At 44.7% G+C, this 27,774-nt stretch overlaps 1 long non-coding RNA gene across 1 annotated transcript; it reads right to left on the reverse strand.

Moving 5' to 3' along the window:
• Window positions 1–984: 984 nt before the first annotated feature.
• On the reverse strand, window positions 985–27,290 carry LOC137302375 (uncharacterized). Its single transcript, XR_010958450.1, has 3 exons — window positions 27,098–27,290; window positions 21,298–21,387; window positions 985–6,747 (listed from the first exon to the last, which is right to left on the reverse strand). It is a non-coding gene; the product is annotated as an uncharacterized lncRNA (long non-coding RNA).
• Window positions 27,291–27,774: the final 484 nt, after the last annotated feature.

A 27,774-nucleotide genomic window follows, 5' to 3' on the forward strand; every position in this document is an offset into this window, starting at 1 on the left:
TGGAAAGGCTTTGGGGAGTCAGGAGGTGAGTCACTCGCCGCAGAATACCCAGCCTCTGACCTGCTCTCGGAGCCACAGTATTTATATGGCTGGTCCAGTTAAGTTTCTGGTCAATGGTGACCCCCAGGATGTTGATGGTGGGGGATTCAGCGATGGTAATGCCGTTGAATGTCAAGGGGAGGTGGTTAGACTCTCTTGTTGGAGATGGTCATTGCCTGGCACTTATCTGGCGCGAATGTTACTTGCCACTTATGAGCCCAAGCCTGGATGTTGTCCAGGTCTTGCTGCATGCAGGCTCGGACTGCTTCATTATCTGAGGGGTTGCGAATGGAACTGAACACTGTGCAGTCATCAGCGAACATCCCCATTTCTGACCTTATGATGGAGGGAAGGTCATTGATGAAGCAGCTGAAGATGGTTGGGCCAAGGACACTGCCCTGAGGAACTCCTGCAGCAATGCCCTGGGGCTGAGATGACTGGCCTCCAACAACCACTACCATCTTCCTTTGTGCCAGGTATGACTCCAGCCACTGGAGAGTTTTCCCCCTGATTCCCATTCACTTCAATTTTACTAGGGCTCCTTGGTGCCACACTCGGTCAAATGCTGCCTTGATATCAAGGGCAGTCACTCTCACCTCACCTCTGGAATTCAGCTCTTTTGTCCATGTTTGGACCAAGGCTGTAATGAGGTCTGGAGCCGAGTGGTCCTGGCGGAACCCAAACTGAGCATCGGTGAGCAGGTTATTGGTGAGTAAGTGCCGCTTGATAGCACTGTCGACGACACCTTCCATCACTTTGCTGATGATTGAGAGTGGACTGATGGGGCGGTAATTGGCCGGATTGGATTTGTCCTGCTTTTTGTGGACAGGACATACCTGGGCAATTTTCCACATTGTCGGGTGGATGCCAGTGTTGTAGCTGTACTGGTGACGATCCGGATTCTTTCCCCTCAGTCTGGTTCAGTAATAACTGAAGTCGAATACATTTTAAAGTTCAACACATCTTTAATAGCAGGGTTCTTAGTCTGCAGCATTGATTTGGACTCCTGATGGAGTCCCTCTATGCTGGCAGAGCAAGAACAACAACATACAGAAATCCACACGTTTTTATACAAATCAATAGGGTTGGAACATACTTAACGAGGGTCAACACCAATCATAAGCCGGGCATAGGTTGCCATGCGAGGTTACATTATTTCCGACCAATCATAAATCGTCCATGTGCTGATCATGCTGCTGTTAGACATCAAAGGGGATAACTTCCTCATCTTCCAACTTGGAATGTTCTTCCCTGTTCCTTATCTCCCAACCTGGAATGTCTTTCAACTTTGGCTAAGCTCGTTACCTATATTGATCTGCCATAAACATGGAGACATTCAGACCAGTCCTTGACTCACATCAAAGACCTATCATTGATAAGACAATGCAGGCCTGCTGACTAAGCAAACATATGGCCCAGCAGGAGGGCCAGGCCACTTGTACCAATCTCAGTTACTAAATAATTAACCCTTTCTAACCATTTTGCATTCTGCTTCTTTGCCACGTAGACATTTTAATATTTTACTGAAAACTGACCACGTAGGGATTCTCATTCCCCCCTTTTATCATTTTATGATAACCAATTATTACGGTGCTCACTGGTTCTGCAGCGCAGCAACATTTAAGTAAGCAATAAACTATAAGAATTATAACAATGAATATGACTAGCCCTTGAACTAGAGAAGTCCCAATAGAACACAGACATGTTTCATCAATACGCCTTTGTATCTTATCTGTTCTCAGGAACAGACTCCTTCTAAACATCTCTCAAGTAAGCTGCGAATGTCCTTGGTCAGCTAAACCTATTCATGTTAGTTTGAAAAGGCTAACATAGTCAAATATCCTATGGTGATTTATATTTTGTTTCCAGCCTAACTAGACTGAATGGTACCTTTCAGACCATTTTACACCTGTGAATTGGTGCCCTCCCCATTACATCCCTTAATCCAAATTCTCCCTACAATATCCCGTTAGATGCTGTACCTCTTCTTAACCAGGTTCCCTTCGTGTTGGCCACCAGTCCGGGTGGAAGAGAGGCAGAGCATTTGATAATCCTATCAAACTATAATTGTCTTCCCTTTTACATGCACCTTACCCCAGCGGGTGCTACTCCCGGTACCATTAAGATGTGTTCTTAGTTGAAACCACAGAGACAATGGGGACATTCTCACCCAGGCTCTGTTTTACTATCTTTGCCAAACCCTTCATCCTCTGCTTACATTTATTACATGCAATGAAAATCAAGAAGCACATTACAACAAACTGCACTATGACTAATACATATGAAATTAATCTAATCCAAGGATGGATCTGTATATTCAGTCCCAAATTCCAGAGGTCATTTCACCAGGTGGTGACTTTAATTTGGTCAATGTCATGCTTAATGTTGTTATTGTCCTGTTGTAGGTTATAATAAACCTTCTAGGAGAGGCGTATCTCCATTCGCAATGCTTTCAAGTATTTAGGCAACAGGGGTGTCAGATACCCAAATGTGTCCTGATATGCTTTGAAGTCCTTTCTGACATTCTCAGAAACTTGTAAGGTGGTGAGGTTATGCCGGTGTATCTCTACCAGTTCCTCGGGTCCAATCCGAACCAGGACTTCAGAAATGGAGTAGAATTCTGGACTTAAAATATCACAAGTTAGATTGGCATATTTAAACGTTTTCAAATTAGTTGTAACACAGTATTCGCCCTCTCCGGCATATACCACTTAAGTGGGTTTTAGATCCGCCTCTAGGGCCTCCATGGTACAGTTAATATCCCGATTGGTACCGGTATTATTAAACCCACACTGTGCTTCTAGGCTGTGTCCAACACTATGTGGACACACAGTGACAGCATGTCTAGTAACACATCCCTTTAATTTTGTTCCAGCCAATCAGCTTAAATCTACGTCCTCTAGTTCTTGAACCCTCTGCTTGGGGAAACAGGTACTTCCTGTCTACTTTATCTGGGCCCCTCATAATCTTGTAATTTTGTATCCATCGTGCGGATATCTTCTAAATATTGTTTCTCCCAATTTTATTGTTAACTGATGGGAACCTAACCCTGAATTTTGAAAATCCAAATTACTGTGTCCCTCTTTACTTTAATTTCAGTCCTTTTGATTGATACCAGTGTTTCCTGACTGTTTCATTAATTAGTTGGTTTCTCTATGGACCATGTGTCAATGCCTTGTTTAAAGGGATTTCTCACTCGCCTGGACCACATTAACCATTTTCCTGTTGTGCTGTTGTCAAGTAACTGAGCCTGTCTGAGACTCATTCTTCAATGTATCTTCTTCATGTATCTCCGCATACTAGCAGCATCTCATAGGAATGAGCTTAGTGTTCTTGGATATTAACTTTCTGCTGGCCAGTCTCTTCTTCCTCATGGTATTTCCGAACATTTTCCATGGCACACATCATATGTCCTGTAGGATTCAGTCCTGTAAAAGCAACTGGTTTGTTTAAAGAGTGGTTGCAATAGCTCACCAGGCCATAGGCCTTTGTAATCATGTTCTTCATCCTGATCTCCGTTTCAGATGATGGCAACATACATTTGTATCTTTTATGTCCACTGTAGCCATTCTTAGGTTTTCAGGTTATCTTATCAAAAAGATCAGGGGTGTCTAGAGTGCTTATCTCCCCCTGCATGGTCCCGATGTCCACAGCTGGGATGTTGTCGGGGCCCATAGCCTTTGCTGTATCCAGTGCACTCAGCCGTTTCTTGATATCACGTGGAGTGAATCGAATTGGCCGAAGACTGGCTTCCGTGATGGTGGATTGATGTTGAAAGAGTGACAGGCAATGTAGGGCAAAAATATGCGATTATGAAGGGACCTGTTCCCCTGGACTTCATGAATAACAAGGATACTGATGGTGTTACTTTGATTGGCAAAATTGGATCTCTGTGTGCTTACTTGACAAATTTGTCATCATCAGTTGTTCTGTTTAATTGATAATGTTTAATTGCTAATCATTTACTGAGTGATCAAGTTTCAATGTAATTTATTCAGCCTTTTAAGACTGGTTTACGATAAAAACTCTTAGCGCCACAACTGAACATTGAATCAATTTAGAAACATTTGCAGAACTGAATGAAGTACAGATGCCATAGATTTTGACATTTTGAAACAACACAAATGTTTCTAACCCTTGAATTATTTGCTGATTATACACGTGAATAATATTTTCCCCTGACTTCTAACATCAGGACCCAATAAAAAAAATCTGTAGCTTTTTGTAAAATACTATTAATAAAATCGTGATCTGGCAAAATGCGCTCAATATGAACACTTTTGTCTGTCCATATAACAAAGTCACAGAACTCTCTTTGACAAACGACTGGGTCTGAACTTGGTAGTGGTACTGCTGCTAACGGTCCAAACTCTCAGATCCAACATCATTTTTCTGAAGCCATGCATGCTCTTCAGCAGACTTGTCCTTCACACAAATGGCCATTTGATTTCCAGTACACCAGACCCATAACAATCACATGATACAACACCATCTGGGGATGCAGCAAGGTGGGGATACTCAGGGTTGAGTGCTGATCACGAATCCTCCACGTTGAAATGTTCGTCAGACAGGAACATAAAGTCTGTGTAATCTTCTCGAGCAGCTTTCTCGTGGTCACATCCCCAGCAATAGCTTTGGTGGAGAGCTTGACAGTCTCTGGGTAGCATATGGCTTTAATCAAACTGCGTGATGGTTTATCAACACGGTTGAGGCATGCTGTCTTCATTCTGGAGGCCGGTATGCGACCACTTCGATACATCAACCGAAGTCTAGAGTCTGCCTGAGTCCTGGTATTCTGCTCTGCAGTGTTTGCTTCTTGTGTGACAGATCTGAATGATCTGACACTCATTGCGAAGTTCATCACATCCAGTTCTGATATACTTCCAGTCTTTTTTTATTCGTTCATGGGATGTGGGCATCATTGGCAAGGTCAGCATTTATTACCCATCCCTAATTGCCCTAGAGAAGGTGGTGGTGAGCCGCCTTCTTGAACCGCTGCAGTCCGTGTGGTGAAGGTTCTCCCACAGTGCTGTTAGGAAGGGAGTTCCAGGATTTTGACCCAGGGCGATGAAGGAACCGTGATATATTTCCAAGTTGGGATGGTGTGTGACTTGGAGGGGAACATGCAGGTGGTGTTGTTCCCATGTGCCTGCTGCCCTTGTCCTTCTAGGTGGTAGAGGTCGCAGGCCTGGGAGGTGCTGTCGAAGAAGCCTTGGCAAGTTGCTGCAGTGCATCCTGTAGATGGTACACACTGCAGCCACTGTGCGCCGGCGGTGGAGGGAGTGAATGTTTAGGGTGGTGGATGGGGTGCCAATCAAGCGGGCTGCTTTGTCCTGGACGGTGTCGAGCTTCTTGAGTGTTGTTGGAGCTGCACTCATCCAGGCAAGTGGAGAGTATTCCATCACACTCCTGACTTGTGCCTTGTAGATTGTGGAAAGTCTTTGGGGAGTCAGGAGGTGAGTCATTTGCTGCAAAATACCCAGCCTCTGACCTGCTCTTGCAGCCACAGTATTTATGTGGCTGGTCCAGTTACGTTTCTGGTCAATAGTGACCCCAGGATGTTGATGGTGGGGGATTCGGCGATGGTAATGCTGTTGAATGTCAAGGGGAGGTGGTTAGACTCTCTCTTGTTGGAGATGGTCATTGCCTGGCACTTGTCTGGCGCAAATGTTACTTGCCACTTATCAGCCCAAGCCTGGATGTTGTTCAGGTTTTGCTGCATGCGGGCACGGACTGCTTCATTATCTGAGGGGTTGCGAATGGAACTGAACACTATGCAATCATCAGCCGAACATCCCCATTTCTGACCCTATGATTGAGGGAAGGTCATTGATGAAGCAGCTGAAGATTGTTGGGTCCAGGACACTGCCCTGAGGAACTCCTGCAGCAATGTCCTGGGGCTGAGATGATTGGCCTCCAACAACCACTATCATCTTCCTTTGTGCTCGGTATGACTCCAGCCACTGGAGAGTTTTCCCCGATTCCCATTGACTTCAATTTTACTAGGGCTCCTTGGTGCCACACTCGGTCAAATGCTCCCTTGATGTCAAGGGCAGACACTCTCACCTCACCTCCGGAATTCAGCTCTTTTGTCCACGTTTGGACCAGGCTGTAATGAGGTCTGGAGCCAAGTGGTCCTGGTGGAAGCCAAACTGAGCATCGGTGAGCAGGTTATTGGTGAGTAAGTGCTGCTTGATAGCACTGTCAACAACACCTTCCATTAATTTGCTTGAGAGTAGACTGATGGGGTGGTTATTGGCCGGATTGGATTTGTCCTGCTTTTTGTGGATAGGACATTCCTGGGCAATTTTCCACTTTGTCGGGTAGATGCTAGTGTTGTAGCTGTACTGGAACAGCTTGGCTGGAGGCGCGGCTAGTTCTGGAGCACAATTCTTCAGCACTACAGCCGGGATGTTGCCGGGGCCCATATCCTTTGCTGTACCTGAGTTACTTCAATGGCTTAAGGAAATGAGGCTGCACAGGTTTAGGTACAAAATCTGCATTGCATGGTTCCATTATGCTGAGAATGGCAGTCTTTGTTCCAGTCTGATTAAAATGCTCAAAAAATCTTCTAACATCTGCATCATTTGGTGGTGGGATATTGTGAGTTTGCCGTCGTCTCTGTGCAACTGGGTGTGGTACTGTTGGTAGGGAAAGTTGCATCCGGGCTCTGCACAGCTTTCATTGCAGCATCAAATCTCTTTTTGCCTTTGACAGATGTACAATCAATGTCAGCAATTGGTGAATATGTAACACCTTTCGCAGGAGTTGGAAAATAACCAACATGGCCACCGGAAGTTAAAGAGTGATGTCATTCGAAATACCCTATAGCGCCTTTAATGTAATTATATGTCCCAGAGCGCTTCACAGGAGCGATTATCAAACAAAATTTGACACCGAGTCACATAAGGACATATTAGGAGAGGTGACCAAAAGGTTGGCCAAAGAGGTCGGTTTGAAGGAGCGGCTTAAAGGAAGAGAGGTAGAGAGGTTTAGGGAGGGAATTCCAGAGCTAAGGGCCGAGGCAGCTGAAGACACAGCTGCCAATGCTGGAGCGATTAAAATTGGGGATACGCAAAAGGCCAGAATTGAAGGAGCACAGAGATCCCAAAGGGTTGTGTGGCTGGAGGAGGTCAAAGACAGGAAGGGGTGAGACCATGGAGGGATTTCAAAACAAGGATGAGAATTTCAAAATCGAGGCGTTGCTGGACCGGGAGCCAATGTAGGCCAGCGAGCTCAGGGGTGATGGCTGAACGGGACTTGGTGCGAGTTAGGATACGGGCAGCAGAGTTTTGGATGAGCTCAAGTTAATGGAGGGTGGAAGATGAGAGGCTGGCCAGGAGATTATTGGAATATTCAAGTTGAGAGATAACAAAGGCATGGATGAAAGTTTCAGCAACAGATGAGCTGAGGCAGGGGCGGAGACGGGCGATGTTACTGAGGTGGAAGTAGGTGGTCTTGGTGTTGGAGCGGATATGCTGTTGGAAACTCATCTCAGGCTCAAATAGGATGCCAAGGTTGTGTACGCTCTGGTTCAGCCTCAGACAGTGGCCAGGAAGAAGGATGGAGTCGGTGGCTAGGGAATGGTGTTTGTGGTGGGGACCAAAGACAATGGCTTCAGTCTTCCCCATATTTAGTTGGAGGATATTTCTGCTCACCCAGTACTAAATGTCGGACAAGCAGTATGACAAATCAGAGATTGTGGAGGGGTCGAAGGAGTTGGTGGTGAGGTAGAGCTGGGTGTCGTCAACGTACATGTGGAACCTGATGTGTTTTCGGATGTTGTTGCTGAGGGGCAGCAGCATGTAGTTGAGGAAAGGGGATTGGCCAAGGATAGGTCCTTGGGGGACTCCAGAGGTAACAGTGCGGGAGCGAGAAGAGAAGCCATTGCAGGTGATTCTCTGGGTACAAGTGGTTAGATAGGAATGGAACCAGGAGAGGGCAGTCCCACCCAGCTGGATGGTGGAGGAGAGGCGATGGAGGAGGATGGTGTGATCAACCCTGTCAAGGGCTGCAAACAGGTGGAGAAGGATGAGGAGGGATGGTTTACCACAGTCACAGTCACACAGGATGTCATTTGTGACTTTGATAAGGGCCATTTCAGTACCGTGGCAGAGGCGGAAACCTGATTGGAGGGTTTCAATGAGTTGCAGGAAAGATGGACACGGATTTGGAAAGTAACAACATGTTCAAGGACTTTGGAGAGGAAAGGGAGGTTGGAGATGGGGTGGTAGTTTTCAAGGACATAGGGGTCAAGGGTGGGCTTTTTCAGGAGGGGGTGATGATGACAGGGACACGGGGGTACAGGGCCAGGGACATGGGGATACAGAGCCAGACACACAGATTTTAAAAAAATAAACAAAGCTCTCGTTAGCTCAGATCCTGTAGACAGCAGGTTGCACACACTGGGCGTTATCACTGATATATGAATAACCCTCTTAGTTACGAAATGACGAATTTCAGGAATTTGTTGGATCCCTTTTGTACAATGTGTGACTTTACCAGTAAGGGTTTGATCTGCGTAAGAAATCTCCATGTTCTGTGTTAATAAAATTCTGCTTCTAGTGTCACTGGGGACCTGCTCTCCATTTGCTATAATAAATCTCCAGGTGCTGACACACCCCGTACTGGGTTAATGAAACTCTCCATCTCGCTCCAACTGGGGCTCGCTCACTGTTGTTTTCAAAAATGTTTTACAAATGTGTACACAGAACGAAACTACACCCCAGACCCTGTAAACTACATTCCATGTCCTCGAAGCAAAATTGCAGATCCTCCCAACTAAATCCCAGATCCTGTCACCCTATCGATTGAGCCAAGTCGGAGACAGACAGAGATAGACAGACAGGCAGACACGCAGACAGCTGTGCTCATGCTGCAGGTCAGCCATTCTTTAAGATTATCTGGACTCTGGACACTGCACATGATCTGCTACAGAAAATCGATGAACTTAATTTAGCAAATGAGATCACTTGCAATTCAACATAATAAGTGCCCTGTACCTCAATAAAATGAATAATCTGTGAATCAAAATAGCTGAGATAATCTTAAAGAATGGCTGACCTGCAGCATGAGCACAACTGTCTGTGTGCCTGTCTGTCTATCTCCCTGTCTGTCTCCAACCTTCCCGTTTGCTTCTCTTTCTCTCTCTGATGCGGCCTATACTTGCCTTCATCCCTCCCTGTCTCTCTCTAGTTCCCATTGCCTATCTCACTATTCCTGTTTCCACTGCTTTCTTGCCTCCAACTCCCTGTGTACTTGTGTCTCTCTCGTTCTCCTTGTCCATTTCACTCAAACGTCATCCCTCTCGACCTTGCTCCCCATCTCCTACTCTATCCCAACCCAGTTCTCCTCTCTGTGTCCACTTCAATGAGTCCCTATCCCTCCCTCTCTCCATTTCTTTTCGTCCTTCTCGATCATCCCCATCAATCGCTGTCTATCCTTTCTCTTCCCCCTCGCTCCATCCCGATACACTTTCTCTCTGTGCCTGGCCCTGCTCTCTCTAATTTCACGGACATTTTTTTCGATGCAATCCCCTCATTTTGGCCCGTCCATCCCGTTCTGCTTAAGTCACTCCCTTTCTTTTTCCACCCTCCCTCTTTCTGACTTTCCGTTTCTGTCTCTCCACATTCCTCCCTCTCCCTACCTGTCTCTCTCTACATATTCCATTTCTCTGCCTTTAACTGCAGCTGCCACCTATTGGTTCACTCCACTCCATGGTTGGTGTTCAGAGGTTATATTTTCAGGCCGGTGATACATCAACACAAGTTGCTCAGTTTCCATTAAATTCTATGGACAGTAAGTTGCAATTGTCACCGCAGGGCCTGGGTTCATTGTTTATCAACTAAACAAAGATTTGCTGTGTATATTAGAAGATTAAGTGAGTGAAGTTTCATTACTGTTGTTACCATACATTCCAATAGCACCAATATTTTCATCAGTCTGACACTCATTCACTTTTGACACCGGCCATACTCCAGCCTGTCTGAGTGAGATCATTAGATAAAAACAATATTTGCTGTGGGCCCATTCCCAGTAAGTAATGGATTGATGCTGCCCAGACTGTTTAATGTGGGATCCTTACAAGCAGCAGGTAGAACAGATCTGCCTCCTGTCAGTGTGGACTGTGTCCAAACACAGGCATTAGAGGCTGAAATTACCAACATCCAGCCCACAGGAACCCACAGACACCTCCACAAGAACAGAAACTCACACAGTAATAGTCTACAATACAACAAGAGAAATAGATTGTGTGTCACAACAAACTATTGGGGCACAGAACTATGTGTCGTGGATACAACATTAACAATCCTTAGTGTTCGATTGGAAGGATTTCCCCATTGTGCGGTGATATGTGAAATAAATCCTCAGTTAAAGCTGTGACGATTCACTGGATAAATATTGAGGTGGAAATGATATTGAAGATTTCCAAACTGAACCTGAACCCGAAACTGACCATAACTACAAAATGACCCAGAACTCGAAACTCATGGAGACACTTGTACTACAAGGCAAACATATAATGATACAATCCTAAGCTGACACTGAAACACAAATTGAACTAAATCCCCAAACTAACCCTTAATCAGACACCCAACCATTTCCCCAAACTGAAGCAGAACCAGAACAAGTCACAAACCTAAACTTAACCAGAACCCAACAATGACTCTGAACAAAACAAGCAACAACTCTCAATCAGATCCTCAAACCTAAACAACATGGTGCCCAACACTGGAAGACCCTAAACTCACATACAAACCTCAAATAAACCAGGAACTGTAAAATGACCCACAGACAAAAACTCTACCTGAACCCAAACTAAACTGAACTGAACATGAACGCCCAAACCTCTGAACAACCTCAACCTGATCTTAAAGTTAAAAGTGCCCTGGAACCCTGAAGATATGCAGAACTCTCTATGAATAAGAGCCCATCGCTGTTCTTAAAAACCTCTGATCCAAAGCATTTCAGAGACCAAGAACACTAAGCTGAGCTGAACCTTAAATTAGCTGACAATCCCACAGTGACTTAGAAACTTAAACTGACCTGAAACTCTAAACTGATCCAGAATCCAAAAAGGGACCAGATAACCTTAACTGGCCATCAACCGAGCACTGAGTCAGAACCTCAAATTGACCCAGAACCTTACACTGACCATAATTAAGAGTAACCCAGAATTCCAAACTCACATTAAGCCCCAAATGAAAATGTAAATTGAAATGACTGGATACCCAAAACAATCCAAAACACAGTGACCCAGAACCCGAAATCGACATAAAACCCTAAACCTATACAGAAACCAAAACTGACCCAGACCCTCAAACTGACACTTTGTGGCCTAAATTGTTAAAGCTCCAATGGAACTCGAGTCAATCCAAGAGCTCCGGTCCTCTGGATTCCCCTCTCAGAGCGGAAGAACGTTAAACTGTTCCAGAATCCGAAACCGACCTGGAACCCGGAACCAAAGCAAAACTGCAACCAACTCAGAATCACAGGCTGATCTAAACCCTAAACTGATCCACTATCCTAAACGAACTCAGAATATTAAAATACGGCAAACCTGAAACAGACCCGAAACACCAAGCAGACATGGAAACCCGACCTGGCCCAGAACCCTCGCTCACTCCACTGGTTCACCTGTTAGTTCTGTCGTTTGTTTCAGGCTCTTCTGCTGTTTTAAGATATGATGTAATGTTAGGGATCATTGAGATCAGTCTGTGAGGATCAGTCTTTGCCGGGGTCCTGTGGAATATTTTGCAGTGCTGGGTGTTTTTGGATGCGTGGAGAATGTTAGTCTTGAGGGTCCTGAGTTAATTGGAGCTCTTGTGGTCAGTTTGTGTGGAGTATGTTACAACCAGATACTGAGCCAGAAACTCAAAACAACACAGAATCTCAAATTGACCAAACTGACCCAGAATATAAAACTAAACTGGGAGCCTGAGCCAATCCCAATTCGAAAGTGACCAACTCATATAAAATGAATTATAAACATAAAGAAAAGCCAAGAACCCAAATTTGTGTTGAAACTCAAAACAAGCCCAGGTTCCAAGTCTAACACTGACTCATAAGCCTAAAAATATTCAATGCACGAAACATATCTCGAACCCAGAATGAACCCACATGACGAGGCTGACACCGAAGGCTGAGCGTCAGGGGTTTCTACAATCCCTCAGTGTTGGCATCAGTCTGGGCGTGTTGAATCATCAGAGATCGTTGTCTATGTTTGTTGTTCTGTGTCAGTTTGTGGGTGTTGTGGTTTGGGGTTTCTCTGCTCAGTATTGGGGTAATGTGCACTGTTTAAGGTCCATTTACAGATGCTGTGGTTTGCTGTGACAGTGCAGTTATCATTTTACAGGAGGCAGAAGCCCAATGTGTGGTGCCATCGTTAGCTTTGGGTGTTTGATCAATGTGTGGATGGTGAGGTAAGTGTGTGGGGACTGGGTCAGTTTCTGGGTATTGTGTTTTATAGCGGATGATGTGATTGGTTTGGGGCGTATTGTGGACAGCTTTCCGATGCTGACTCATTTGGGGAGATGGGATAGTCAGTCATTGAACATTGCCTCAGTTATGGTCCCTGAACCCAGTTTGCAGTACCAGAGACAGTTTCAGGGTGCTGTGGTCAGTTTCAGAGATACATGGTATTAGCTTGAGGTGCTGTATCAGTCTGAAGTGCTGGGCCAGTTAGAGGTACTGTACTGCCCGAAGAGCTAGGTTAGGTTAAGGTGCTGGACTAACTTGAGGTGCGAGGTTAGCTTGAGGTGTTGGATTAGTTTGGAGGTTGTATTATTTTGAAGTATTAAGTTATTTTGAGGTTCTGGGCTGGTCTGAGGTACTGCCTTTTTGAGGTACTGTTTTTGCTTGAGATATTATTTTATGTTGAGGTGCTGGATTACTTAGGGCGGCAGCTTTAGTTTGAGGTAATCTATTTACTGCAAGTGCAGTTTCAGATTAAGTTACTGGGTTAGTTGGAGCTGTGGTATTAGATTGAGCTGCTGGGATAGTTTAAGCTTTTGTAAATGTCTGAGGTTCTTGATCAGTATGTTTCCAGCCTAACGAGGAAGGAAGCAGTGCTGGATCTAGTTCTGGGGAATGAAGTGGGGCAAGTTTCAATGGGAGAGTGTTTTGGAAACAGTGAACACAATATGATTAGGTTTACAGTAATTATGGAAAAGTACAAGGACAATGAAAGTTGAAGATACTTAATCGGAAGAGGGTTAATTTCAGTGAGTTGAAAAGAGATCTGGCCCTTATGGAATGGGAACAAAGATTATCAGGTAAAACAGTTAAAGAGCAAAGGGAGGCCTTCAAGGAGAAGATAGTTCAGGTACTTCATCTAACCCTATCAGCATATCCTTCTATTCTTTTCTCCCTCATGTATTTATCTAGCTTCCTTTTAAATGCATCTATGCTATTCGCCTCAACTACTGCATATGATAGCAAGTTCTATAGTCTAACCACTCTCTGGGTAAAGAAGTTTCTCCTGAATTCTTTATTGATTTTATTAGTGACTAACTTATATTTATGTCACCTAGTTTTGGACTCTTCAAAAGTGGTCACATCTTCTCTACATCTACCCTATCAAACCCCTTCATAACTTTAAAGATCTCTATTAGATCACCCTCTGCCTTCTCTTTTCTAGACAAAATATAGCGATCCTGTTCAGTCTTTCCCCATAGTTAAAATCTCAGTTCTCATATTATTCTTGGAAATCTTGTTTGCACCTTCCCTAGTTTTTGATAATTTAATTTTGTAATTCCTCTTTGCCTTCTGAATAGGTTTTTTTTTCTTATTTCCTAACCTCTTCATATTCCCTTTTGTCACCCTCTTCTTTATTGTCCAGGTGCTGAGTGTATGCCTTTTTCTTTAGTTTCAATTCTGAACTTATCTCTTTCTTCATCCATGGTATTTCATTATTAGTGTCAGCGTCCGTGGAACAGTATCCCAGTGAGTGTCAGTGTCCGTGGAACTGTATCCCAGTGGGAGACCGTGTCCGTGGAACAGTATCCCAGTGAGTGACAGTGTCCATGGAACTGTATCCCAGTGAGTGACAGTGTCCGTGGAACTGTATCCCAGTGAGAGACCGTGTCCGTGGAACTGTATCCCAGTGAGTGACAGTGTCCATGGAACTGTATCCCAGTGAGTGTCAGTGTCCATGGAACTGTATCCCAGTGAGTGTCAGTGTCCATGGAACTGTATCCCAGTGAGTGTCAGTGTCCATGGAACTGTATCCCAGTGAGTGTCAGTGTCCGTGGAACTGTATCCCAGTGAGAGTCAGTGTCCGTGGAACTGTATCCCAGTGAGAGACCGTGTCCGTGGAACAGTATCCCAGTGAGTGTCAGTGTCCATGGAACTGTATCTAGTGAGAGTCAGTGTTTGTGGAACTGTATCCCAGTGGGTGTCAGTGTCCATGGAACTGTATCTAGTGAGTGACAGTGTCCGTGGAACTGTACCCCAGTGAGTGACAGTGTCCGTGGAACTGTACCCCAGTGAGTGACAGTGTCCACGGAACTGTTCGCAGAGTGTGTCAGGATCCATGGAATAGTCTTCGAGTGACAGACAATATCCATGGAACTGTGAGAGTAGGTCCTCATGGAACTGTTCCCCAGTGAGAGTCAGGGTGCATGGAACTGTACCCCAGTGAGAGTAGGTGCTCATGGAAATGTACCCAGTGAGAATCATCGCCCATGGAACTGTACCCCAGTGACTGTCAGGGTCCATCGAACTGTCCCCCTGTGAATGTAGGCGCCCATAGAACTGAATCAAGTGAGAGTAAGGGCCCATTGAACTGCACTCTCACACCCTCAGGAGTAGATCATTCATTCCCTCGATTCTGTTCTGCCATTCATTTAGATCATGGCTAATCTGTATCTTAACTCTTTTTACCCATCTTGTGTATAATGTATTTGGATTAGATGTCAATTATCTTCAATCTGTTTTTTTCTGGTTATCAACCCTCCTGTCAGTGGAAACAGTTTCTCCTTATTTACTCAAAGGTCGGTTTATTTTTTAAACTTACCTCAGTGTGCCTTGCAGGCTTCTCGACAGGTTCCCCCTGCGAGGTGGCCTCCCTGCTCAGAAGTGGGTTAAATTTCAGGGGTTATGATGTGACCGAGGAGTCCAGCGGGAGACTCGTTAAAAGCCAAGATCAGTGGCGTTAAAACGGCCGATCGACGGGAATGGAGCGGGAAATGGAGCTGCTCCATTTTAACTGCTCCCCAATCCTTTCCTGCTCCTGCAATCAGGGAGAGTTAAAATCACCCTGTTTCACATTGCATGATAGTCCACATGTGCCACTGGAGGGAAAGCTATAACTGCAAGTTATTCTTGCAGGTGTTATGAATGAGTTTGGGGTCTATTAGTAACTATTCACCTCATTACTAGTCAATGAAACAATGAAATACTTTGCTTTTAAGTCATACTCCATCTAAAACAAGGGTACGTTTTAATGTCTGTGTCTGTCTCTCCCTCTCTCTCTCTTCCCGTCTGTCTCTCCCGTGTCGCCGTCTGTGTCTCCTGTCACTCACACATTCACTCACACATATATTGTGGGGAAAGGCCTGTCGCAATTAAGCCTCAGGCCCTCTCCATCCAAAATAGTGCCATGGTATTTGCCACCTTTTCTGAGGGTGCCTCTGTGTATAAATGTGCCAAGGATCACATGCCAGGCACTGTACTTATGTGGCACATCATCCGTTCTCGTTATAATGGACACATTTCAGCTGGCAGAAAGGTACAGGGAGAAATATGTGTTGCTTAATCACCCCTCTGCACTGACAATGTTTCAGTGAGTGATGGGGAGATGGGCTGAGATTTATAAATAGACTTGCAGTACATTCTCTCTCTCTCTCTGGTGTATAATGGAAATGAGTCACAGTGACAGGAGCAGAAAACTGCTTGGATCGAGGATCTGACACAGCACATTAAAGCTGGTGATGACTGGTGTGGCAGGATTGTAAATTTAAAGGGACATTACCATTTGGCTGGAGAGTTTTTAAGGGAAACGCGACTCCTCGAAGAGTTCACTTCTACCCGCATGATACGTTGGCTGCGGTGGACAATTTTCTCTGTGTGGACAATGTATTTGCTGAATTGTAAACTATTCCACAGTGATTAAAACTGAGCCTCGGTCATTTCTATATCTGAGGCCGTTTCTCCCCTTCTCTGGGTCTTAGACCTCCACCATTGCTGGTCTGAATCCAGCCACTGGAAGAGGATGTAAGAGCAACCTGGGCAATTCTCCCTTGATCTCCCCCCACCACCTGTGGAGAGTCCCTGCCTCCCTGGCCCAGCCTTTGCTTGGTATCTTCCCCGGTGGTAAGGTCGGGTTTAGAAACATTGCAGGTGGGTGAAAACCCGTATCTTACTGCTGGACCGGTCTTTTAAATTCAATTATAATTTTTATCCCTCAACCAACATCACTAAAACAGATGATCTGGTCATTACCACATTGCTGTTTGTGGGACCTTGCTGTGTGCAATGTACTGCCGTGTTTCCTACAGTAAAGCAGCAACTACACTTCAAAAGTACTTAATTGGTAGAGGAACCACCTAGGGAACAGGTTATTTTAGATCTCGTATTGTGTAATGAGACAGGGTTAATTAGTAAACTTATAGTAAAGGATCCTCTGGAGGAGAGTGAACATAATATGATAGAATTTCATATTCAGTTTGGGAGTGATGTGGTTAAGTCCGAAACTAGGGTCTTAAATATAAATAAAGCCAATTATGTAGGTTTGAGGGGCGAGTTGGCTGAGGTAGATCGGGAAATTAGATTAAAAGATATAACGGTAGACAAACAATGGCAAATATTTAAAGAAATAATTCATAATTCTCAACTAATATACATTCCCTTGAGGAATAAAACTCCACGGGAAAAGTGGTACAATTGTGGCTAATTAGAGAATTTAAGGATAACATTAGATTAAAAGAAGAGGCTTACAATGTAGTCAAAAAGCGTAGTTAGCCTGAGGATTGGGAGAGTTTTAGAAATCAGCAAAGGATGACCAAAAATTCATAAAGAGGGAGAAAATTGAATCTGACAGTAAACCAACAGGAAATATAAAAACAGATTGTAAGAGCTTCCACAAGTATGTTGAAAAGGAAGAGATGAGTGAAAATAATCGTGGGTCCCTTAGAGGCAGAGACAGAAAAAATTATAATGGGGAGTAAGGAAATGGCAGAGATGTTAAACAAATATTTGATATCTGTCTTCACAGTAGAAGACACAAAAAACATACCGGAAACGGTGGGGAACCAAGGGCCTAATGAGAGTGAGGAACTTAAAGTAATTAATATTAGTAAAGAAAAAATACTGGAGAAATTAATGGGACTAAAAGCCGAGAAACCCCCTGGACCTGATGGCCGACATCCTCGGGTTTTAAAAGAGGTGACTGCAGAGATAGTGGATGCATTGGTTGTGATCTTACAGAATTCCCCAGATTCTAGAATGGTCCCCGTGGATTGCAAGGTAGCAAATGTAACCCCGCCATTTAAGAAAGAAGTGAGAGAGAAAAGAGGGAACTGTAGGCTAGTTAGCTTGACATCAATAGTAGGGAAAATGCTAGAATCTATTATTAAGGACGTAGTAAAAGGGCACCTAGAAAATCATAATATGATTCGGCAGAGTCATACGGTTTACTCTTCGAATCATAGAAAGATTACAGCATGGAAGGAGGCCATTCAGCACATCTAGTCCACGCCGGCTCCGTGCAAGAGCAATCCAACTAGTCCCATTCCCCCGCCCTATCCCCACAGCCCTGAAAATTTTTTACTTTTAACGACTTATCCAGTTCCCTTTTAAAGGCCATGATTGAATCTGCCTCCACCACCCCCTCAGGCAGCGCATTCCAGATCATAACCACTCGCTGTGTAAAAAAGTTTCACATCATATCACCTTCGGTTCTTTTGCCAATCACCTTAAATCTATGCCCTCTGGTTCTTGACCCTTCAGCCAATGGGAACAGTTTCTCTCTATCCACTCTGTCTGGACCCTTTATGATCCTCTCAACCTTCTCTGTTCCAAAGAGAACAACCCCAGCTTCTCCAGTCTATCCACGTAACTAAAGTCTCTCATCCCTGGAATCATTCTAGTAAATCTCTTCTGCACCCTCTCCAAGGCCTTCACATCTTTACTAAAGTGCAGTGCCCAGAACTGGACACAATATTCCAGTTGTGGTCGAACCAGTATTTTATAAAGGTTCATCATGACTTCCTTACTTTTGTACTCTATGCCTCTATTTATTAAGCCCAGGGCTCATCTGCTTTTTTAACCACTTTCTCAACCTGCCCTGCCACCTTCAACGATTTGTGCACATATACCCCCAGATCTCTCTGTTCCTGTACCCCTTTTAGAATTTTGCCCTCTAGTTTATATTGCCTCTCCTCGTTGCTACCGAAATGTATCACCTCACATTTATCTGGGTTAAATTTCATCTGCCACGTTTCCGCCCATGCCACCAGCCTGTCTATATCCTCTTGAAGTCTATCACTATCCTCTGCACTGTACACTACCCTTCCAAGTCTCGTGTCATCTGCAAATTTGAAAATGTGCCCTGTACATCCAAGTCCAAGTCCTTAATATATATCAAGAAAAGCAGTGATCCCAGAACCAACTCCTGGGGAACACCACTATGCACCTCCCTCCAGCCCGAAAAACAACCGGTCACCACTACTCTCTGTTTCCTGTCACTTAGCCAATTCTGTGTCCATGTTGTTATTGCCCCCTTTATTCCATGGGCCACAACCTCGATGACAAGCCTACCATGTGGCACTTTATCAAACGCCTTTTGAAAGTCCATATACACAAAATCAACTGCATTTCCCTCATCTACCCTCTCTGTTACCTTATCAAAAAACTCCATTAGGTTAGTTAAACACGATTTGCCTTGAACAAATCCGTGTTGGCTTTCTCTGATCAATCCACACTCGTCGAAGTGACTGTTAATTCTGTCCAGTATTATTGTTTCCAGAAGTTTCCCCACCACCGAGATTAAACTGACTGGCCTGTTATTGCTGGGTTTATCCTTACACTCTTTTTTGAACAAGGGTGTAACATTTGCAATTTTCCAATCCTCTGGCACCACCCTCGTATCCAAGGTTGTTTGGAAGATTATGGCCAGTACCTCAGCAATTTCCCCCCTTACTTCCCTCAGCATCCTCGGGTGCATCCCATCCAGACCAGTTGACTTATCTATTTTAAGTACAGCCAGCCTTTCTAGTACCTCTTCTTTATCAATTTTTAGCCCATCCAGTATTTTAACAATATCTTCCTTTACCGAGACTCTGGCAGCATCTTCTTCCTTGGTAAAGACAGATGCAAAGTATTCATTTAATACCTCAGCCATGCCCACTGCCTCCATGAGTAGATCTCCTTTATGGTCCATAATCAGCCCCACCCCTCCTCTTATTACCTGTTTACTGTTAACATATCTGTAGAAGACTTTTGGATTCCCTTTTATGTTGGTCGCTAGTCTATTCTCATACTCTCTCTTTGCTCCTCTTATTTCCTTTTCACTTCCCCTCTGAACTTTCTATATTCTGCCTGGTTCTCACTTGTTTTATCAACCTGATACCTGCCATACACCACTTTTTTCCGCTTCATCTTATTCTCTATTTCCTTTGTCATCCAGGGAGCTCTGGCTTTAGTTGCCCTACCTTTCTCCCTCGTTGGAATGTACTTTGTCTGTACCCGAATTATCTCCTCTTTAAAGGCCGCCCACTGTTCAATTACAGTTTTGCCTGCCAATCTATGATTCCAATTTACCCGGGCCAGATCTGTTCTCATCCCACTGAAATTGGCCCTCCTCCAGAAAGGGATGGACTGCAGACAGAGAGATCTGGGGACGGGGCAAAACACGGGGATTGGGTAGAAAATGTGTCCGAGAAATTAAAAGGAGAGCAGGGTCAGGCACAGAGAGAAAGTGGATGGGGACGGAGCGGGAGGGAAGAGAGAGGGTAAAGAGCGATTGATGGGGATGACAGAGAGGGATGAGAAGGAATGGAGAGAGGGAGGGGTAAGGAAACAGAGTAAGGTGGACGCAGAGATGAGAACTCGGTTGGGAGAGAATAGGAGATGGGGAGCAAGGGAGAGGGATGTGGAGCAAGTGAAATGGGACAGGGAGGAAGTGAGAGAAACCAGCATGCAGAGACTGGGCGGTACAAAAGCAGGGGAAACAGGAATAGTGAGAGAGGTCAAGGAACGGACCGACCGTGGGTGAGCGAGTGAAGCAAACAGGCAGGTTGGAGACAGAAAGGGAGACAGACAGGTAGATAGACAGACAGGCCCACAGACAGCTGTGTTCATGCTGCAGGTCAGCCATTCTTTAAGATTATCTCAGCTATTTTGATTCACAGATTATTCATTTTATTGAGATTCAGGGCATTTATTATGTTGAATTGTAGGTGATCTCATTTGCTAAATCAGTTGATCCATTTTCTGCAGCAGATCACGTGCAGCGTCCACAGTAACACTTGGCTCAATTGGTCCCCACCAAAAACACCGTTCCCTCGTCACCGACTCCATCCCTCTCCCCGGTCACTGTCTGAGGCTGAACCAGACCATTCATAACCTTGGTGTCCTATTTGACCCCGAGATGAGTTTCTGACCATATAGCCGCTCCATCACGAAGTCCGCCCACTTCCTCCTCCATAACATCGCCCGTCTCCACACCTGCCTCAGCTCATCTGCTGCTGAAACCCTTATCCATGCCTTTGTTATCTCGAGACTTGACTATTCCAATACTCTCCTGGCTGGCCTCCCATCTTCCATCCTCCATAAACTTCAGCTCGTCCAAAACTCCCGTATTTTATCTCGCACCAAGTCCCGTTCACCCCATCACCCCTGTGCTCGCTGACCTACATTAGTTCCCAGTCCGGCAACACCTTGATTTTAAAATTCTCATCCTTCTTTTCAAATCTCTCCATGGCCTCGCCCCTGCCTATCTCTGTGACCTCCTCCAGCCCTACAACCCTCCAAGATCTCCACGCTCCTCTAATTCTGGCCTCACGCACATCGACGATTTTAATCGTTCCACCATTGGCAGCCGTGTCTTCAGCTGCATTGATCCTAAGCTCTGGAATTCCTTCTCTTTCTCTCCTCCTCTAAGACGTCCCTTAAGCCGATCTCTTTGGTCAAGCTTTTGGTCACCTGTCCTAATACCTCCTTATATGGCTCGGTGTTAAATTCTGATTGATAATCATGCCTGTGAATCACCTGAGGGTGTTTTACTACATTAAAGGCGATATTGGCCAAGGTGCTTACCCCGAGGAAGGGAGGGACCATCACAGGCCGAGTCTCACTGGGCAGCTGTCCGACATCTCCTCGCGGCTGATTAGATTCCAGAATCTGTCACTGGAATACAACAGGACTATTTTTGAGACGATGATTATATTTAATTTGAATATATTTGTCATTAATGGCATTTGATTGATTTACTTTAACATTAAATTGTTCTTTTCTTTCCGCTCTTTACATGGATTAAATTCACTCACAATATCAGCTGCCAACTCCAGTTTGTGAGGGATATCAAGGACAACACTAAAGGTTTTTACAAGTATATTAAGAGAAAGAAGGTGACTCAGAGTAATGTGGTCCCTTAAAGACAGACGCAGGGGATTATAGTAATTGAAAGGGAGAGAGGGTGAAGAATTTGAAAAATTTGTACAGGAGAACTTTCTTCATTAGTATATTTCTAGCCCAACGAGGAAGGAAGCAGTGCTGGATCTAGTTTTAGTGAATGATGTAAGGCAAGTGGAGTGTATTGCAGTGAGAGAACATCTGGGTAATAGTGATCATAATATAATTAGGTTTAAAGTAATTACAGAAAGGGACAAAGAAAAATCAAAGGTGAAAATATCCAACTGAAAGAGAGCCAATTTCAGTGATTTGAGAAGGGATCGAGCACAGGTGGACTGGAAACAAAGATTGGCCAAAAAACAGTAAATGAGCAATGGCACGTCTTCAAGGTGGAGATAGTTCGGGTATAAACCAAGGATTTTCCCATAAGAAGGAAAGATACGGCATCCAAAGCTCGAGCTCCCTGGATGACAAAGGAAATAGAGCTTAAAATAAAACAGAAAAAGGTTTATGACCACTGTCAGGTACAGAATACAGTACAAAACCAGGAGAGTGTGCAGGGGGAAATTGAAAAGGATATAAGAAGGGCAAAGAGAGAATATGAGAAAAGATTAGCAAGTAACATAAATGGGAACCCAAAAACTTTTATAACAATATAAAAAGTAAAAGGATAAAAGGAATGGTGGGGCCGGTTAGGGATAAAATAGGAAATCTGCTTGTGGAGGCAGAGGGCATGACTGAGGTACTGAATGAGGACTTTGCCTCTGTCTTCACAAAAGAAGAGGATGAAGTTCATGTCGCAGTAGAGGAGGAGGGAGTAGAGATATTGGATAGGATCAAAATAGATAGAAAGGAGGTGCTAAATAGGTTGGCATCACTCAAAGTGAACAAGTCCCCCGGTCCAGGTGGGATGCATCCTAGGTTGCTGAGGGAAGCAAGGGTGGAGATAGCAGAAGCTCTGTCCACAATCTTTCAATCCTCCTTGGATATGGGAGTGGTGCCAGAGGACTGGAGGATTGCAAATGTTACTCCCCTGTTCAAAAAAGGAGAGAGGGATAAAACTGGTAACTACGGGCCAGTCAGTCCAATATCTGTGGTGGGAAAACTACTAGAGACCATTGTCAAGGACAAAATTAATTCTCACTTGGAGAGACATGGGTTAAGAAGGAACAGCCAGCACGGATTTCTTAAAGGCAAATCATGTCTGACTAACCTGATTGAATTCTTTGAAGAAGTAACAGAGAGGGTTGATAAAGGTAGTGCAGTAGCTGTTGTATATATGGACTTTCAAAAGGCATTTGATAAAGAATCACATAATAGACTTATTTGGAAAACAGAAGCCCATGGGATTAAAGGAAAAAATTGGTGGTAACTTGGGTACGTAATTGGCTAGGGGAAAGGAAGCAGAGAGTCGTGGTGAACGGATGTTTTTCTGACTGGACAGGAGTATGCAGTGGGGTCCCCCAGGGGTCAGTATTAGGACCATTACTTTTTTTGTTATATAAAAATGACCTGGATTTGGGTATAGGGAGCACAGTTTCAAAGTTTGCGACTGATACAGGACTTAGCAATGTAGTAAATAGTGAGGAGGATAGTAGCAGATTTCAGGAGGACATAGACAGACTGGTAAAATGGGCAGACACAGGGCAGATGCAATTTAAGACGGACAAGTGTGAAGTGATGCATTTTGGGAGGAACAAAGCGGAGAGGCAGTCTAATCCAAATGGGACTATTTTGAGGGGAGTGCAAGAGCAGAGGGACCTGGGGTACAGAGTCACAAATCTTTGAAGGTGGCAGGGAGAGTTGATAAGATGGTTAAGAAAGGGTATGGGAAACTTGGCTTTGTAAATAGGGGCATTGAATACAAAAACAAGGAAGTTATGCTGAACCTTTACAAATCACTGGTTAGGCCTTAGCTGGAGTATTGTGGACAACTCTGGGCACCGCATTTCAGGAAGGATGTCAAGGTCAGGGAGAAGGTACAGAGGAGGTTTACCAGGATGGTACCAGGGATGAGGAACATCAGTTATGTGGAGAGGTTGGAGAAGCTGGGATTGTTCTCCTTAGAGCCGGGGATAAGGGGAGATTTAATAGAGGTGTTCAAAATCAAGAGGGGTTTTGATAGTTTCTCCCTACTTGCTCTGTTTCCTCTGGCAAGCGGGTCGGTAACCAGAGGTCGTAGATTTAAAATAATTGGCAAAAGAACTAGAGAGGAAATGAGGAGAAGTTTTTCTTCATACAGAGAGTTGTTAAGATCTGAAACGCACTCCCTGAAAGGGTGGTGGAATCAGATTCCATGGGAATTTTGAAAGGGCAGTTAGACATATACTTGAAGAGGACTAATATGCAGGGTTATGGGGAAAGAGTTGGAGTGTGGGACTAAATTGGACAGCTCTTTCAAAGGCGCGATGAATGGCCTCCTTCTGTTCTGTAAGTTTCTCTGAAAAGTGGGTAAAATAGTGTGTGAGAGGGAATGAGTCTCGGAGAGTCTGTGTGAGAGAGGGAATAAGTCTCGGAGAGTCTGTGTGAGAGAGGGAATGAGTCTCGGAGAGTCTGAGAGTGTGTCTCGGAGAGTCTGCATCTGGATGAAGGAGAGTCTGAGAGGTAGGGTGGGAGAGAGATAGAGAGGGAGAAAGGGTTTGTGAGAACGGGCAAGAGAGAATATTGGAGACAGGAAAGAGAAACAGTCTGTGTGTAAGAGAGAGAGGAAAGGGGAAGAGAGCCTGTTTGTGCATGAGAACTAAGGGATAGAAATGTGAGAAGTTGGAGAGAAATGAGAGATTGCATGGATAAAAGGACAGAAAACTGAGAGTTGTGGTTAACAGATGTTTCTTGCACTGGAAGGATTTAAACAGTGGTGATCCCCGGGGTCAGTGTTGGCACCATTGCTTTTCTCAATATCTGTGGATAGAAATGATCTGGACCTGGGTGTCGGGGGCACAATATCAAAATTTGCAGCTGCCACAAAGATAAGGAGGGAGATTAACCATGAAGAGGATTATCGACAACTTCAGGAGGAGGCAGACAGGTGAGCAGATTGGGCAGGTAGATGTGAGATGGAATTTAATGGGGAGAGATGTGAGGTGAGAAGAATAAGGAGAGGAAATAGACACCATACTGTAAAACTGTAAAAGGAGTAGAGGAGCAGAGAGATTTAGGGATTCAGATACACAAATCTTTAAAAGTGGGAGGACAAGTTGATAAAGCTGTTTTACAAAAACCCCCATGGGATCCTAGGATTTATAAATAGGGGCATAGAGTATAAAAGGAAAGAGTTAATGCTACACCTGGACAAATCATGGGTTAGGCCACAGTCAGAATATTGTGTCCAGTTTTTGGTGCATTACTTCAGTAAGAATGTCGCGGCCATGGAGAGGGGCAGAAGAGATTCACTAAGATGATCCCAAGGATGAGAGTCTTCACATAACTTTTCATGAGAGCAGAGAAGTTTAAATAAGATCAGAGAGAGGGGATCAAAATTATGAGGGGGTTTTGATAAAGTAAATGAGGGAAAACTATTTCCACTATTAAGGGTACAGTAGCACAGTGGTTATGTTACTGGACTAGTAATCCTAGAGGCTTGGACTAATATTCCGGAGTCATGAGATCAAATCCACGGCAGCTGGGAAATTTAAATTCAATTAATGAAATAAAATTTGGAATAGAAAAAAAAATAGTATCAGTAATGGTGGCCATGAAACTACCGGATTGTCGTAAAGACCCATCTGGTTCACTGATGCCCTTTAGGGAAGGAAACCTGCCGTCCTTACCCGGTCTGGCCGAAGTGTGACTCCAGACCCACAGCAATGTGGCTGATTCTTAATCACCCTCTGAAATGGCCCAGCAAGTCACTCAATTGTTCAAGACAGGTGGCACACCACCACCCTCTCAAGGGCAACTGGGAAGGGCAATAGATGCTGGCCTTGCCAGCGACGCCCACATCCCAGTTCGTGAGTCGGTAACTGGAGGGCATCAAATTAAGAGAGGTTGGTTTTCGTTTTGATGCAGAGGGTTGTTAGGACAATGGAATGTCCGACCAGAAACAATGAGGGAAGCAGAATTTAAAAGGGAAGTGAATCAATATCTGAAGAAGAAAATCTTGAAAGGCCTTCGATAAGGTACCGCATTGTAGATTCATGACCAAGGTCAGAGCTTGTGGAGTCAGGGGACAGGTAGCAGAATGGATAGCAAGCTGGTAACAAAACAGAAAACAGAGAGCAGGGGTTAAAGATAGTCACTCAGACTGGGAAAAGGTGGGAAGTGGTGTTCCACAGGGATCGGTGCTGGGAACACTGTTGTTCACCATTTGCATCAACGGTTTGGACTTGGGAATAGGAATTTCAAATTCGAAATTTGCGGGCAACACCAAATTGAGGGATATAGTTAATACTGAAGAGGACTGCAACAAAATGCAGGAAGTCATTAATAAACTTGCAGAATGGGCGTGTAATTGGCAAATGAATTTCAATATAGATAAGTGTGAGGTGGTAGAAATTTAGTAGGAAGAATAAGGAGGCCACATACTTCCTGGATAATAAGAGTCCAAATGGGGTAGAGGAGCAAAGTGGGGTCTAGGGGTACAGATATACAAATCATTAGATGTAGTGACTCAGGTTCATAAGGCCACGAAAAAGCAAAGAAAGCACTGCGATTCATTTCCAGAGGAATAGAATTGAAAAGCAGGGATGTTATATTAAACTTGTATAGAACCTTGGTTAGACCACACTGAGCACAGTGCACAGTTCTGGTCTCCATGTTACAAACAGGATGTGGAGCCACTGGAGAAGGTGCAAAAAAGATTGACAAGGATGATGCCAGAACTGAGAGGTTATAACTATCAGGATAGACTGAACAGGCTGGGGCTCTTTTCTCTAGAAAAGAGAAGGCTGAGGGGTGACCTGATAGAGATCTTTAAAATTATGAAGGAGTTTGATAGGGTCGACATAGATGTGTTTCCACTTGTGGGGGAGACCAGAACTATGGGCCATGAATAGAAGATAGTCACTGATAAATCCAGTAAGGAATTCAGGAGGAACTTATTTACACAAGGAGTGGTTAGAATGTGGAACTTGCTAACACATGGAGTAGTTGAGGTGAACAGCATTGATGCCTTTAAGGGGAAGCTAGATAAGTACATGAGGGAGAAAGGAACAGAAGGATATACAGATAGGGATAGATGAAGAGAGGTGTGAGAGGGGCTCGTGTGGAGCATAAACACCAGCACAGACCAGTTGAGCCGAATGGCCTGTTTCTGTGCTGTAAATTCTATGTAATTCCAAATAGTCCATAAATACGGAGAATAAAAGTGGGCCCAGCACTGACCCCTGGGGTAACCACTTCCAACCCTTCTCCAATCTCAGCAACTCCCATTAACCCGGACCCTCTGTTTCCGGTCCCCAGACAACTTTCTCCCCGCACTGTTCCATTTCCTTTTAAATGGCCCACCTGAACAGACTGGGCATTACCCCGGGGATCCCCCAGTTACCTTCACACCGTTGCTCGCCATGTCCCTGATTTCACTTGACATCCTTCACAGTCTCATCGAATTGTCTTGGTGCCTCCCGGCCGTGTGAACATCCAAAGGGGTTTCCAGTCGGCCTCAAGTATTTTCCAGCAGATTGTTTCAAATCCGGTGCGGTTTTCCTCAAAACTCCTGGAAGTTCAGGCATGAATTCTCCTGTGGAAGAAAGTCACATCGTGTTAAGGGAAGGAAGAATTAACGACCCTTCTGAAGTACTCGGTGTCGGCCTTGGCTCATTTGCAGCACTCTCTCACCTCTAGAATCATAAAGGTTGTGGGTTAAAGCTCCCCTCCAGAGACCTGAGCACAAAATCTCGGCTCACACTCCAGTGCAGTACTGAGGGAGTGCTGCACTGTCGGAGGGGCCGTCTTTTCCACGAGCCGTTAAACCAGTCCGGCCCCTCAGGTGGATGTAAAAGATCCCGTGACACTATTCGAAGAAGAGCAGGGGAGTTCTCCCCGGTGTCCTGGCCAATATTTAATCCTCCACCAACACCTATAAACAGATTATCTGGTCATTTATCACATTGCTGTTTGTGGGATCTTGCTCTGCACAAAATGGCTGCCCACATTACAACAGTGACCTCATTTCCAAAGCCCCCCATTGGCTGCGAGGCTTTGGGTCGTCCTGAGGATGTGACA

Source organism: Heptranchias perlo, chromosome 35 (assembly GCF_035084215.1).
Source record: "Heptranchias perlo isolate sHepPer1 chromosome 35, sHepPer1.hap1, whole genome shotgun sequence".
In the NCBI taxonomy this organism is placed as follows: domain Eukaryota; kingdom Metazoa; phylum Chordata; class Chondrichthyes; order Hexanchiformes; family Hexanchidae; genus Heptranchias; species Heptranchias perlo.